General features: G+C 39.0%; 1 long non-coding RNA gene across 1 annotated transcript; it reads left to right on the top strand.

Annotated features, from left to right (window-relative positions):
* The first annotated feature begins 274 nt into the window (after positions 1-274).
* On the top strand, positions 275-11,769 carry LOC141417398 (uncharacterized). Its single transcript, XR_012441940.1, has 3 exons — positions 275-935; positions 9,067-9,146; positions 9,659-11,769. It is a non-coding gene; the product is annotated as an uncharacterized lncRNA (long non-coding RNA).
* The last annotated feature ends 4,643 nt before the right edge of the window (positions 11,770-16,412 follow it).

Genomic DNA, 16,412 nt, shown 5'->3' on the forward strand with positions numbered 1-16,412 from the left:
AACATAGTAGGCACTCAATAACATGTTTGGAATTAATAAACCGAATTCATAAACTGAAACTGGTTTAATTAAGTAACTCAAAGAAGCAGTGCTTTGAGATCAAGATGTTAGTTTAAGCCAGTAGCAAAATAACAAAACAGTAATGGGTAGCTTGTTCTCTCTGTCTGTCTGTCTCTCTCTCATATATATATATATATGTATATATATATGCATATATGTGTGTGTATATATATATATATATATATATAATTTTTTTCTTTTTTAAGGAGTTTGTCCTTTGCGATGGAATTGATGCTCATATGTGTGGCTCCAGTACAATTTGCTTCAATTTGTATAAATCTGATAGATTTGGGACCTTGCAAAGTAAGTTTGAATTCAATTAGGAAATCCTGGATTTGGGCCCCAAATTAACCATACCAAAGGCATAGCAGCAAACTGAAACCGCAGGGGATGATAAAAACTGCCTTTGTCAGGCTTTTCCAGCTCAGTGAAGCTTGCCTTGCAGGGCAAGCTTGGAAACTGAAGAGCAGATCTTTCACAGAAAATGGTCACTTACCACAGTGCAGGTGGAATGAGTCCAAAGTAGGATTTCCCTGGTGGTGCTACTCAGAGAAATAACATCTCACCCAGTGACACAGTGTCATCCAATAGGCTGAGAAATGTTGCTTCGTGACCTAAACTTACATGTCACCCGCAAAAGTCACTTGCCAATTTCATATTTGTTTTGCTTTCTATTTTCTCAGGCTCGAGTCTTCAATTTGTAAAAATCCAGTGACCATACCCATACAATCTGCTCAAGAATGTTAAGGTCACTCCTGTCCAGCAGGTGGAAGGGCTGGCAAACAGTTCTCATCTTGTGGCATTTGCTAAGAAGCAGAAGCGTGTCCTAGTACAGTGCCTGCCCTAAGTGAGCCACCTCCAGGCTTAGGAGAAAGGTAGGACATGATGACTTAGTGCTGCCTAAGAGAAATGGGGGAGAAGAGTGTGCTAGAGCGCCACCTCTGGTATTCCTGGGAGTGCAGGAGACTAGACTGCAATCTGGTGCCATAGTTCTCATGATGCCAGTGAAAGAGGTGGATGGTCCATTGTGTGTGCACTCAAGGTTCTTTTACCATTACCAAATCATCTCAATTCAGAGTCTTATCTCCAGCCTTCAAGGGGAAAATTTCATGAAATGTGTGGCCCAATACTGGTTTGTTTAAAAGAAAATGATTCCTGTTGACCAAATATACAAGGGACCAGTGCAGAAATCAGATACCAACTTCATAAAATATTAGCTGTACCAATATCAACAAGTAATTTTAATCATACCCATAGGAGGTTTCCTTATTCCTGTTGGAAAGTCTGCATGGAAAACAAACCATAAGCAGATGACAGAGGTTGTGGAGTTGACTCAGTGTATGCTAAGGGTGCCCTGAGTCTAAGGATCAAACAGTGTTTCTTCGGCACAAAATTTGAGGCTTCTGACCATGTCTGACTTGACATATCCTTTCTGTAGACTCTATGAAGGACCTGCAAGCTGCTTCTAGTCCCCTTTCTGTAGATGTTAATAGGAACCAGATTTTTGCCCATCATACCTACTCATTCTTTGGGGCAGATCTATAGGCACATGGCCCATCAATTATGCAGGGATTCTACCTGCTGAACTCTCAGGGTGTGACTGCAAGGTTCTTAAGATCATCTCACAGTAATAGCACCCCATGTCTTGCCTGCAATTTCTCTTCAATCTCATATTCACTAGTTCTGTGATCTTGGGCCACTCAATTCACGTTTTTGACCAAAGTTATGGAGTCAATAAAATTTTAGCATAAAAGGCAGGATTTAGACAAAATGGCTTCTTCTTCTTGTTTCCAACCTGATGTCAATGGTTGCAAGGAGAAATGAGCCTAAAATTTGCATGTGCCCACAAATTAGAGCTAGGATTCTCCGAGACTGCTGGAGTTGTGGCCCATCTTTTCTTGGCATGACTCCTGTAAGTTTTCTGTTAGGCTCTCCTGGCACTCAGTTAAAATTACATATGAGGTGATCTACCTCTTGTAGACAATGGCTCCTCAGATCAGTTTGGAAATTTACAGCCTACAAATTTTGCTCCTTCATAATAATTATACTATCCTCATTATAGATTTAAAAAGTTACATCAGAAGTTTTGAGTGATATGTTCTAGTTTCTATCCCTGATAATTAACAAGCTGTGTATCAAAGCAGATTTCCAACTTCAAGTTCAAGGTTTTTTGCCAGTATACAAAGAATATGGCCTTCCTTTGTATTAGTCTTTTTACAACTTAAACATAATTGTGGCTTGATTTGTTCCTGTAGCACTCTACTTTGAATCCGTACAGTCAGTCTATACAGAAAGCTATATCTAGCTACAAAACGACCTGAAGTAGAGCTTGATATACATTCCACATGTTTCATGCAGACCTGGGGCTGCTCCACATGAGGGAAAGATTCACTAGGAACAGGGAATTGGTGGATGGGTCCCTGAGTTTTGAAGTTTCCCCAAGGGAAAGATGACAACAAACTTGACACCAGGAATCCCATAAGTTCTTCCTTGTGGACTGAAATTCAACACTTGCTTTCACAAGACACTGCCAGCCTTGGAAGGGGTGATCATCACATGGAGTTGAAACCTGAGCAGCTCTGCTACTGGACAGGCTGTATTGTGTGTATTGGGAACATCAGATCCTTTGACCCTGTGTGCTTCTGGAAAACCCAACTTAGGAATCTGACATGGAGACCACTGACCTGAGCATACTGCAGTGTACAGGCTGATGGTCAGAGGATAGTGGAAAGGAAATGTAGCTCAGTGGTCATGGCTGAAGCAAGAAGCATGACAATGAAGATTGTTATTTTTTTTTACATTTCGTCAATGGAAACTGATTGGCTAATTAGTAACTACTTCTATCAATAAAATCAATTCCTCTTTTCTTTGGAAAAGAAAATGGCACATGAGAAAGAGAAGTAGATGGAGTTTAATTACTATATCTTGGACCAGGGAAGCCGGAGATCTCATGTCCTGTTATTGACTCCAATTTCCTTTCATTGAAAGGAAGAGAGAGATCATTTGCACCCTGTGCTCATTCACAAATACACATGTAGAATAAAAGCTGAATTTGGGATCTGAAGGTGTAGCTCACATGGTAGAGCATTTGCATGGCATGCATGTGACCTTGGATTTGATCCCACCATCATAAAAAAGCTGAATTTAAACATTCATAGTGGCACAATTTTTTATATTGACATGACCACTAGTGATAGGAATAGCAAAAAATTTCTAGATAGTATATTTAAAATGAATTTGCAAACAAAGTACTCCATGAATAACAGTCCTAATATTTGAATTCTTCTTACCTAAGGGGAGGTGGCTTCCCAAATCAAGACTGGCCTGCCCATCAGTGACATCATCTGAGATGGGAAACAAGGAGCTATGGGTAGAAGCTCCAGAAATAGAGACAAGGTAGAAGTCAATACAATCACTTGCATGGTTTCTTTCTTCTTTGTACCTTTTGCCGTCAAAAAGATTCCCCTACTTTTTCAGTTCATGATATTTTGGGGAAAATTTTTCATTCACATACTACAATAATTCATGTAAAGGAATATCACCAGGGTTTTCATCATAATTTCATTTTTCAAGCCAAATTTAAAATTTTTTATTTTTCAAATTATCCTGGACACTCAGAGTCTTTTGCATCTGATCAACAGGCTACAAGCAAAATATCTGTCTCAGATGTATTTAGCATAAAATAAGGATTTTTAAATAATCTGCATATTTTTATTACTCTTTCATATACGAGTATAATCATCAAGTCAATATGAACAATTCACATAATCTTTAAGAACGGATCCATAAGATTGACTTCTTTTCCCTTTTCTTTTCTTCTCTTTCTTTTTTGCAATACTGAGGGTCAAATCCAGGGTCATGTCTAGGCAAACACTTTACCGCTGAGCAACATTCCCAGTCCAAGACTGTCATTCTCATTAGACTATATTGTGGATGGGATCTGTGTGAATTGTGAGGGCCTGTGACTCACAGCCTTACTGCTTGAAGTGAGGGGCTACTTTATGGTTTTATTTATTTATTTTTGAGTAATAGCTTCACTGTGGAAGCATACTATGTGAATGACCAAATGAATGAACTTCCAAATCATTAGGAAATAAATGAACGAATGAACTATGGTTATTAACTTAATCTTGTCACTTGCCAATGGCCCTTTAATATAGTTATGACCTTAGTTTCATTACTGAAAAAATGAAAGCTAAATTTTAGTTGATATTTTCAAGTAATTTTTAAAATTGATTTATAATATACACATACTGTATATATATATGTACATATATATGTGTGAAACAATGCAATGACTTTAAAAGTTTTAAAACACTACATATCATACCATCAAAAGTAGTAAGCATTCACAGTTTTGAACTCTTTTACGTCATTAAGCATATGTGTGTTACCAGTAGGATCATGCCCTTCCAAGTTATAAGAGAGGCATAAGGGATATGATGTCATGAAAACAATTCAATGAAAAAATTTGATATTGCAAAAAAGGCATATTAAATGAACACCATACCAGGGTGATGACATTTTGAAACTACCGTAATATTTGAGCTTGGTTTATGCTAACTCCATAATGGAAATTTACTGCTGAGGTCATAATAGCGTAATACAACCATTTCCAATTTGTAGTTATTTGTTAGAACTTGGTTATATATTACGTTAGATATTAGACGTGTATCAATGAGAAAAAGTTAAGCTGAAAAAGAATAGCCTAATATTCTTTAAAAATTTTCTAATAAGCACGATTGACTTGTATTAATGAGATAAAAACACTTTCGCCATGGATGAAAGTGTGCCCCAATTTCCAAAGCTCAGCGTTGATGTATTGCACACAGCTGTCTTTTAGAAGCAGCCTAAATCCTATAACAAGGCTTTCTGAGCCCCCTTTTCTAATAATTCCCACCTTTATTTGCGGATAGGTGAATAATTGGGGCTTTCTAAAATTCATCTTTGCTGATTTCAGTGCTGCGATTTCATTAGGTGCATATTTTCATCTTTCCTACTCACTAGGTACACAAAGCAGTAAAGGGAGAGGGGACTTAAGGATTGAAATTTGCAAATGTAATGGGAGAAATGCAAATTCTGGAAATCCCATTTGTCAGCCTCATACGTGGCAACACCATTTTGTAGGTCCATCTAAATAGTTAAAGCATGGAAAGGGCCTATACATCCAAAATAGGCAAAAAGGTACCATGGCTCTGGTCACCTTAGGTGATGTCACATTGAAGAACTGTTTAATCCCTCTGGTTGGAGCCCAGCCCTCCTCAAATGAGCCATACTCTCCCCTGAGACATTTGCAGTCTCCCTGTGTCCCTTCACAGAGGACGGTAACCAACATGTATATCAGAGACTATTGGATCATCAGCACCTGTCAGATGGCAGGGTACCTGCAAACAAAAGAACTTTGTGGATCAATTGGCACCATCTGTGCAATACTCCTCACAGCTACTGTGCACATTTTATTTGTTTCCCTCTATAGAAAGTGGGAGAAGAGTATTCTCAGGTGATCATCATACAACCGAGCAAGAGGTCTTTTTCCAAAGGTGAGAAGGCTGCCTCTGCTTGGTCAGAGATGGCAGGATGAGTCACCAGGGCTGCAAGCCCAATATGACAAGTGATGGAGATCTTCTGAAAGTTTCATTTATTGACCTGGTTCATTTGAGTTTGAAAACAGCTCACTTGTAGCCCCACTGGCAGGAGAATTGATATTTTGCATTGCACAATCATTGCCATCTTGGTTCATTGTGACAGCTGATTTAAAAAATCCAACAGCTTGTCAGACTCTGGGAAAACATTTGCATTGCACACTGGCCCAAATGCCAGTGTCCTTCTTCTGTATTGTTCCTCTCTATGAGTTTACATGTTTCAATAGGATGCTGTCAGAGAACAGAGGAACATCAGAACCAAAGGACACACAGACTATATCTTAAGATATATTCTTAGGTAATGTAATCTACATTTACACTTTGCCAGAAAAGCCATAATTGATCTTCATTTCAAAGTAATTTACTGAGAAAAGAATTTCATTACCTCCTATAGCAGATAGGAGGAAATCCACCCAAATTAGGAAATCCACCAGATTAGGAAGTCTACCCAAAAATATACAGTCTCCACTGTGTTCAAAGTTTTTCTGCTTTCTGTGCTAAAAATTTCCCTTATTAGTTTTGGTTGCTGTCTTCTGCCCCATGCATAGGCTAAGAAAGATGTTAAATGGTTGAATTTTATGACGTGTGAATTATATTCCAATTAAAAAGTACAGAAAGGAATCCCATCTTACACAACCTTATTCACCTATGCATGTGTGCATTTACTTCTTTATTTTCTTGTTTGCTTAGCTTTCAGAGGAAATGCAATGCATATAATAATGACTATCTCAGAGCAATGCAAAACAAACTTCTCTGTCTCCCAACACAGACGTTTGGATTCTCTCACAAGTCCAATTCCTATGTAGAGCTTTTTCTACACCACTTATACTTAGCTTAGCTTTTTCTATGTTTATAACTTACTTACTATTTACATTGGCACGGACTTTCTATGACTTTAGAAAATCAATTTATTTTTGTTCACTTTGTTGTTTACTTTCCATTGGTATTGATAAAAGTATGCCCTTTTGTTGATGGCCACCTTGCTGCTCAATCAAGCATACCACCAGACTCACCTTGAGTCCTGATTTTTGCTGTCAGGTCACCCACACCTTGACCTACTTCCCTGTACACAATGCAAACATGTCATGAATCTCTGAGCACGGTCAAGCAGTCAAGCGATGTGCACACACATCACTTCCTCTTTGGACTTCTGTCTTTGCCTGTGTTCTTTCCCTTTGCGTCCTATCAGTTGGCAAACTGCTGAGGAGCAGAAAACATTTTCTCCCTTCTCTTTCCATTGGGATGTTGTCTCTGCACAGAACCTAGTTAGTGTATGTTATTCCTTTATGGCAGCCCCATTTGCCAAGGTCAATGTGAATTATAACCCTCTATTTCAGAGTCCTATTTGTCTCCACGTGGCTCCGTATCAGCTGCTACTAAGGTAGTTAGTATGCTTTTAATTCCATCTCATTCAGGTCATTGATAAAGCTGTTAAACAATACTGGGCCCCTCCTACATGCTGGGGAAACACATGTTTTCTTACTCCAGTTATCACTGATCACTGATAGCTGTTCTTAGCACAGACCTCCAGCCAGTCACCCTATACTGCTTGCAATGCATTTTTCCCCTGACAAGTTTAATGTATTTTTCTATATGGAAACAGTTGCTTGTTCAAAAGTATTCTGTGACTGAAAATCAAGTACAGTTATAAATATAGATTAATATTTAATAGAATTTTAAATCATTTGCCATATGAATCTAAAGGACCATAAGGATTTAATAACGTGTCTGGCATGTAAGAGAAAATAAGACTATTAATTGTTCCATAAGGAGCACTGCTGGACAGGGCAACTTAGCTCTCCAATTAGGAACAAGATCTGAGACTTATTAACAGGATATTTGTAGCATGCAAACTGTAATTAACTTTTAAGTATGGAACCAGATTGATGGCTTTCACGATAGACTCTTCATTGTCCTGTTATTCTAGTACTTCTTATTTGATAATGCATTCTATTTAGCCATAGTATATCTAATAATTCAAAATTTTCTGATCCAATAGCATCTTTCTAGGTAATAACACCTAGGTTGAAATAAAACTAGACACAAATGAAACTCAAGGTTAAATGAAGAGAGTTGGGTCCTAAGAATGAGGGTGGCCTGAACAATTTCATTTAGAGTTTTATTTTTACTTTATGATCAACTCAGAGTGGGGTGAGAGCTGGTAGGTGATGTTTCACCTGGTCTTGAAGACCTCCCTTCATTACTGGAGATCTCATTGATCCCTTGATTTAACAATGCTCTAGACTTTGTCACAAATTTCTCAGTCCTTCATCTATAGATGTATCCTTGGGTTCTCAGCCACCTGCCCTAACTAAACATATAACCACTGCTTGTAAAAAGTACATGGCCTACTGAGTCAGAACTGGGGTGACAGCCTGAACTTGTTCTTAATAATTATGGGACTTGGGAAATTATTTAACTTCCTACTTCCTTGATCCATAAAGTAGAAGGAAAATCATTTTGTGGAGGAATTTTCAGGAGTTTAAGTGAAATATTTGTTGAAAATACTTAAGAATATTGATTCCAAGTACATGGTCATCTTAAAAATTTTTTTACACGTGTATAGGATGAAGGGTCCTTATCCAAAGTGCTTTTGATCTGAAGGGTTTCAGATTTCACACTTTAAAAAAAAAATTGGGAATATCAGCTTATACATAATGAGATATCTTGGAAATGGGTCCCAAGTCTAAACACTGAATTCACTCATATTTCATATAAAGCTTATACACATAACCTGAAGATAACTTTAAACAGCATTTTAAAGGCTCTTTTGCATGAAGCAATGTTTCATGGTATAGAATTTACCACTTGTGAGGTCATGTTGGCAGTTAAAAATTTTCACTCTGGATTTTCAGATTAATAATGCTCAACCTGTATGATATTCTTGCCAAAAACACCTTCATCTACACATGAGAAAATTCTGGGGAAACCGGAACTGAGGAACATTCCATTAAAAACACAACCAAAGGACTGTCCCAAATTGGAGAGACTATGGAGAGATGAAAAATAATGTCATGTAGAGCCTGGATTGGATCGTGGAATAGAAAAAGGACATTAGTGGGAAAACTGGTGACTTTTAATAAATTACTTAGTTTAATTAATAACATTGCACTAACCTCACTTTCCTGGTTTGTATAGTAGTGCCATTGTTAAGCTAAACAGTAGAGGAAGTTTGGGTGACAGTTATCCAAGAACTTTCTGTGCTGTTTTTGCAACTTGTCTGTAAGTCTAAAATCATTTGAAAATATTTCAAAATGTTATCAGATTATAAAAAAATCTAGAAGTTCAATATAGTTTTCCTAAAAACCTGAATGTTTTCAATGAGAGTTTTTACTTCTTTTTGTATTTTTGTCATTGTAAACAGATGCAATTTAAAGAGGATTTATGGAAGAAGACCAAGCACTGGGCATTGGCTTTGCCCACAGGCAGGACCTGATCATCTTGGTGAGGCAATTGGGTTGAGGTCAAAAGCTTGCCTGGACAGGTCCCTGCAGAGAAATGGATGCCAGGGGTGGAGGCAGCAGGCATGGAGAACACTCTCAGGAAGTTTGGTTCTGGATGGGAGGAAGGAAAAGAAGCCAAAATACCAGAGGCTGGGGTTCTGAAATGGCATTTAAGAAGGAATCGTCTCTAGCATGTTGATTTGTTGACAAGAGTGATCCAGTAGAAGGTGAGAATGTGATGAAGGAGAGGGAAGGGGGAGTCAGAGGAACTTTGCCTCTGGCCTTCAGAGCGGGGACCTCTGATCCTCTGTACCAAGATGAGAGATAGGATCATAGCCACACACACTGGTCCACCTTGGCTTAGGGGAGATGAAGAAAGGCTTTTCTGATTATACTGACAGTCCTTTACTTGATGATTTGACTCACAGATTTTTTTAACTTAATAGTAATTTGAAAGCAACATGCATTCAATTGAGAAGGATCTTTGAGTTTTGAATGTGGGTCTTTTCCCAGGCTGGTGACATGCTATATGACACTCTTTCGGGATGCTGAACAGTGACAGTGAGACACAGCTGTAGCCAGCCTCACAGTGCATGGTGTCACAAAGCCCAGATGTTTGGGGGTCAGGTATGGTAAGTGCATTGTCTGCTGTTCATATATTCATCTTAAGGATGTGTTTATTGGTGCACAACCCCATCCTAAGCTGAGCATCTGAAATAGTGACCAGAATTACCCAGAAAATCAGGAGAGTGAGAAGCAGACATATAGTCACAGTCCAATTGGGCCGAGGTATCCTTGGGTTCCACATTCATGGATTCAAACAACTGTGGACCAAAAAGTACTTTTAAAAGTTTTTTTTTCTGTACTGAATATGTAGTTTTCTTGTCATTTCTCCCCCAACAATATAGCATAATAATTATTTGCATAGCATTTCTATTAAATTAAGCATTATAAGCAACCCAGAGATGATTTAAAGTAAAAGGGAGGGTATGCATAGATTCTAAGCAAATACCACGTCATTTTATGTAAAAAAAAAAAACTAGAACATCTGCAGAGTTTGATATCCACAGAGGTCTTGGAAACAATCCCTCTCATATACCAACATATTACTGTGTCTGTGTCTATAGAGGGGTGGAGTGGGAATGAGAATCAGACTCATTAACTATGGAAATTGTCTCATGTAGTGTTGATGGTTAAAAAGTCCCAAGATCTCCCACCTGTAAGCTGGAGAGCAGAAAATCACTGTAGGATTCAGTAGAAGTCCAAAGCCTGATCACGAAGCAATTTGAGGATATGGTAAAGTAAGTCACAGTTTCAGTCTAAAAGGCTATCACCGTTTGGATTTTAAATGCCTCCCAGAGGACACTGTATTGAAGACTTGGTCCACAGCTGATATATTGGGAGTTGGTGGAAACCTAAGAAGGTAGGTCATAGAAATTAGGACACTGTGGCATGTACTTGGAGTGGATACCAGGACTCTGCTTCTATTCACCATGAAAGAAGCAGTTTTCCTCTGCCATGTGTTTCCGCCATGTTCCACCACTGCTCAAAGCAAAGCAACGTAATCAAGCAATCATGGATTGAAATTGTAAGTCAAAATAAACCTTTCCTCCTTTTAAAGGAGCTTTCAGGTATTCTTGTCACAGCAGTGGAAAAATACCCAGGAGCATTAATGTCCATAGGCAGGAGAAGCTGGATGTCCCAGCTCAAGCAGAGTCAGTATTTGCCCTTCCTTCAACATTCTGTTGTATTCACACCCTAATGATTTGGATAATGTGAGGGAAGTTCTTCTTTACTCAGGCTGCTAATTTAAATGCTAACCTCTTCAAGAAGCACCCTCATAGACACACCCAGAAATATTATTCTGCAGGATATCTGGGCATCACTTAGCCCAGTCAAGTTGACACATGCAATTACCCATTATTCCAGTGAGGATGAGGAACAGGGAAGGAGTACAGGGTTCATAGGAGATTACAAAGGATATAAAATGGAGGATGGGCCAGTGAATCTTCTAGGGAAATGTAAGATCACTGAGAAGTGCCCAAGGTTCCCTCGAGGGGAAGGAGCCTAATTAAATGAGTTATTTCTCTATTATGGTGTTTTTTCTCTGAATACAATCAGCTTCTTGAGCAATCAATCCATAGAGCCAGGGTCCTGCAGTAGTAAAGGAGGTGAGTAGAAAGGTGAAGGGGTGGACATGAGTGCCTAGTAATGATTCCTATGGTACATCATGGAGTCAGCTGAGAATTTAATGTGATTAAATGTGATTAAAGACAGTCACAATGCATAAGAAGAGTCGACCTCAAGAGAAAGAGGGATATGTTATGTTTGGTATATTTATTTGCAGACACTGAACCTACTTCCTACCTCTAACACCAACATAAATTAGATGGTGTATCCTGTCATCAGTGGAGTCTCAGAACATAGACAAAGTTGGTAAGAACTAGAGAAGCTGCAATTATTCATCCTAGCTGTCATGGCTCCATTCAATTCATTTCTTTTTTTTTTCCTTCAATAAATGTTAGTTTTAATTAGTAATGGCTTGACATGTATGCATGTTTCCCTCTAGATTCTATTTTAAGCATGCACAACTGTATGTATACCTCTTACCTCTTCAACAAAAATTATGGAATCATAAGTGTTCTGGTTTATTAAAAATATATTAATTTCTAATTCTTTTTTACATCATTTTTATATTTTTAATGGGCACATTTATACTCATTTATGGGGTATAGTGTGATACTTCAATAATGTGTATAATATGTAATAATCAGATTAGGATAATTGCCATGTCCATCTCCTCAAATACTTATCACTACTTTGTGTTTGGAACATCCAAAATTCTATTAATTATTTTGATATATACAACAAATCTTTGTCAACCATAATTACATCACTGTGCTATAGAACATAAAGAGCTATTTCCCCTAGCAAGGTACACTTCTGTGCTGTTTAACCATCCTTGTCTCCATTCCTCCCTGTCCCCACTAGTGACAGATGTGTTGGCTTCAACAAATGGAAGCAAGGTGAGCATTGGATGTTTCTAGTAGCTATAGTCAGATGAGAACCTAAAGCATCCAGGAAGAGATGTGAAGTATTGCCTGTAGCAGCCCAAGATAAGACAATAACCAGGTAGTAAAAATGTCCATTATATCCCTCCCCAGAATCATCCCTGGCACCTCCACGCTCATAGGCCCTCTTTTTCCTTGGCAGGGTACAAATGGCTCACCAGTTCTTTTGGGCAACACTAAAATTTTTTGCTGTTGCTCTGGGCACTCTCTTTGTTGTCAACCTTTGCTTCTGTTTGTTTCCCCACTGTCTGTGTTGCTACCACAGTTATCTGCTAGAGCTGTGTGAACTGCATAGTCAGGCTCATGCCACAGTTATCCAAGCATGCATCCTAAAAGCTGTTCCCTTTTCCCAGTTTTTAGATCTAACTTTCTAGTGCCTTTTAGCTTGGATCCTGGATCCTGTGTAGGACAGTGAATTGTTAAAGGCAACAACTAGCAGCCTGTGCAAAAATATAGACTGCCCACCCTACAGCTAAAGCCCTGTGTGTCTCTGCTTTCAGTATGTTCTCAGTGTCCCTGGGGGGAACCCAATAACGTAGGTGGTGAGCCCTACATGCTTATATCTAAGAATCTTCATCCTGGTATCTCTGGGCTTGACTACCTCTGAAAGTGTCTACACCACCTCTGAGAAGAAGATTCTAAACCAAAAGTATTAGGATATTCAAGAAGCTAGGGGAGGAATGGGGTGACCTCCCTCTGGGCCCTATGCTAACAAAACCTCCCCTTCATGTAGATTTTGTTTGAAAAGAAGGGGTAACATCAGCACCTCCTGCCAGTGAGTACTGCATCCATGAGCAGCCCAGGGCTGCACTGACGGTCATAAAAACATTTTATGAGATCTCAGAGGAGTACATCAGCCATGATGGTCACAAGCAGAAACACCGCTGTGAGACTAGACAAAGAGCTGAGCCTGAAAACTCACACAAAGAAAGCCTGAGCAGTTTTGCCTCTGAGAACTGGTGGACTGATGCTACTTGTCCCCCTAATTGGCTGTGGTGGTTGAGTCACCTAGGATGCATGCGTCAGGAAGTTACCAGGAGGGAAGCTGGCATGGAGCTGCCTGAAAGGCACCAGCAGCTCTCCCACTCCATGGCTTCTGTGCCAATGACTCTCAAGTATGTGCCACATGCTGGACCCTGACACTCTGCTGGGAATGGGTACACACCCCCAGGAGCTGGAACAGCACCCCATCCAAGCAGAAGGCAGAAACTCTCAAGTATGGGATGCTGTGGCAGCCTGAGCACAGAGTCCTGGAAACACAGGTCTGAAATGGGGCAGGATTTAGTGTGAGCCACACCTAAGGGCTTCACTCATCTGAAACCACTGAGCTGACTTCTTCCACATTACCAAATATGTGTGAAGCTGGCTGTCATTTCTTCTTAAAGTCATAAGATATTTTAAACATACCAGGATTGAAAGCCAGCAGGTATTCCACTCATCCAACTAATTCTTAAAGATGCTACTTCCAGCCTGGTGATCTCCCCATCACACACTGCATTTCTGTGTGCAGTCAGAGGTCTTGTTCTCACCTTATTACCTTATACCTAAGTCTGGGACCCAGGACTGCTAAGATCTGTGATCTCTCCATTCTTAGTAAATAGCTTGAAAACCGTAACATGGTAAATACTAAGCAAAGTATACTTAAAAAAATCAAAACAAGTGTGAACTTGAGATAAGGAATAGAAACTGAGGTAACAGAGTGTATGAGGAGCACAGTAAGCTGTCTGGACATTGGTAAGAATCTTTTTTTTTTTCTTCTTTAGTAAACAGCACATGCTTCCTTAGAAGTTGTTTAAACCTAATATTTTTATGTAGCTGGGGTATCAGTCCTTTGTAGAGGATCATTGTTCAAGCAAGTCTAAGGATATGACAGGAAATGAGAAGGTATGGATGGATGACTTTGGTTACATTCAACCCTCTGGCATGTTTTTCTTTTTGGAGGTGATCGGATTTGACTTAGAGAGAGAGGAACAATTACCTCCAAAGTGGGACATTTTGTCTTCAGTATTTTGTCCTCTCAGAGATTGAAAATTGGCAGCTTAGGGCCTATCTAGCTTGCAGGTATGTTTGGTTTTAATACATCTTTTACCCTTACTCCTGTGCTTTAATGCCAACGAAGGTAGATGCCATATCTTACAATCAGTGGAGTCTCAGCATAGACAAAGTAGGAAAGGACTAGAGAAGCTGCATTGATTCATGCCAGGTGTTATGGCTCCATTTGATTTCTTTTCTTTGTGTTTTAATTAGTATTGGCTTGATACGTAAGCATGCTCCTTTCTAGGTTCTATTTATGCACATGTCATTATATGCATACATCTTTTGTTATTCATATGTGCATACAATATTTGGGTCATTTCTCCCCCCTCCCCCCACCCCATCCCTAACCACCCACCCCACCCCTTCTCTCTTCCCCCACCCCCTCAATATGCAGCAGAAACTACTTTGCTATTTTCTCTAGTTTTGTTGAAGAGAGAGTATAAACAATAATAGGAAGGAACAAGGGTTTTTGTTAGGTGAGATAAGGATAGCTATACAGGGAGTTGACTCACATTGATTTCCTGTGCATGTGTGTTACCTTCTAGGCTAATTTTGCTTGATCTAACCTTTGTTGCCCTCAATGCAGAGAAAATATGCATACATCTTTACCAAAAATTTGTGGACTCATAAATGCTCTGGTTTTTCTAAAAGTCGTTTTTGCCATTAAAACTCACATTGCACTATAAGAAATTAAGCAGTGAAATACATGTTAAGGATTTAATTTTTTTTTCATTTTTGTTGACTTAGGAATACAGTAAGTAACAAGTGAAAAACAGCATGATAAGGTGAGAGAAATCTTATGGAGAAAAAGGAAAAGACTTTGCATTTTAGTATTTCAGAGGACACTTTACCCACATTTTCATTTTGCCTTAGATTTTTTTTTGGTGGGGGAGGCACACTGTAGGTGTCCTTGGAGTTAGACCATGATCACTGTTGCATGTTAAAGAACTAAAGACAACTTGAGGTAGAAAGGTTCTTACAAAATTGTATTACTGCTAATCACTTGTAAACACAAAATATAGTTTGGATCTAGAATGCTCCCCCAAGGCTGATATACAAGAAGGCTTGGTCCCCAACCTGTAGCATTATTGGGAGGATGTGGAACTTTTAAGAAATGGGGCCTAGACCTGGATATGAAGCCACACAACTATAACCAACTTGTCTTTGACAAAGGTGCTAAAAATGTGCAATGGAGAAAAGACAGCCTCTTCAACAAAAACTGGAAAAACTGGTTAGCAGTCTGCAAAAAACTGAAACTAGATCCATGTTTATCACCCTGTACCAGTATTAACTCAAAATGGATCAATGACCTTAATATCAGACCCCAAACTCTAAATTTGGTAAAGGAAAGAGTAGGAAATAAACTGGAATTAATAGGTATAGGCAAGAACTTTCTCAATGGAACCCCAGCAGCACAGCAACTAAGAGATAGCATAGATAAATGGGACTTCATAGAACTAAAAAGCTTCTGCTCAACAAAAGAAATGGTCTCTAAACTGAAGAGAACACACACAGAGTGGGAGAAAATACTTGCCAGCTACACATCAGACAAAGGACTGATAACAGAATATGTAGGGAACATGAAAACCTAAATTCTCCCAAAACTAATGAACCAATAAAGAAATGGGCAAGTGAACTAAACAGAACTTTCTCAAAAGAAGAAATTCAAATGGCCAAAAAACACATGAAAAAATGCTCACCATCTCTAGCAATAAAGGAAATGCAAATTAAAACCACGCTAAGATTCCACCTCACCCCTGTTAGAATAGCCATCATCAGCAACACCACCACCAACAGGTGTTGGAGAGGATGCGGGGAAAAAGGAACCCTCTTACACTTTGGTGGGAATGTAAACTAGTACAACCACTGTGAAAAAAAATTTGGAGGCTACTTAAAAAGCTAGACATTGATCTACCATTTGATCCAGCAATACCACTCTTGGGGCTATACCCAAAAGAATGTGACACAGGTTACTCCAGAGTCACCTGCACACCTATGTTTATTGCAGCACTATTCACAATAGCCAAGTTATGAAAACAGCCAAGATGCCCAAGACACCCAAGATGACGAATGAATTAAGAAAATGTGATATTTATACACAATGGAATTTTATGCAGCCATGAAGAAGAACGAAATGTTATCATTTGCTGGTAAATGAA

The sequence above is a fragment of the Castor canadensis genome, chromosome 2 (genome assembly GCF_047511655.1).
Source record: "Castor canadensis chromosome 2, mCasCan1.hap1v2, whole genome shotgun sequence".
NCBI lineage: Eukaryota > Metazoa > Chordata > Mammalia > Rodentia > Castoridae > Castor > Castor canadensis.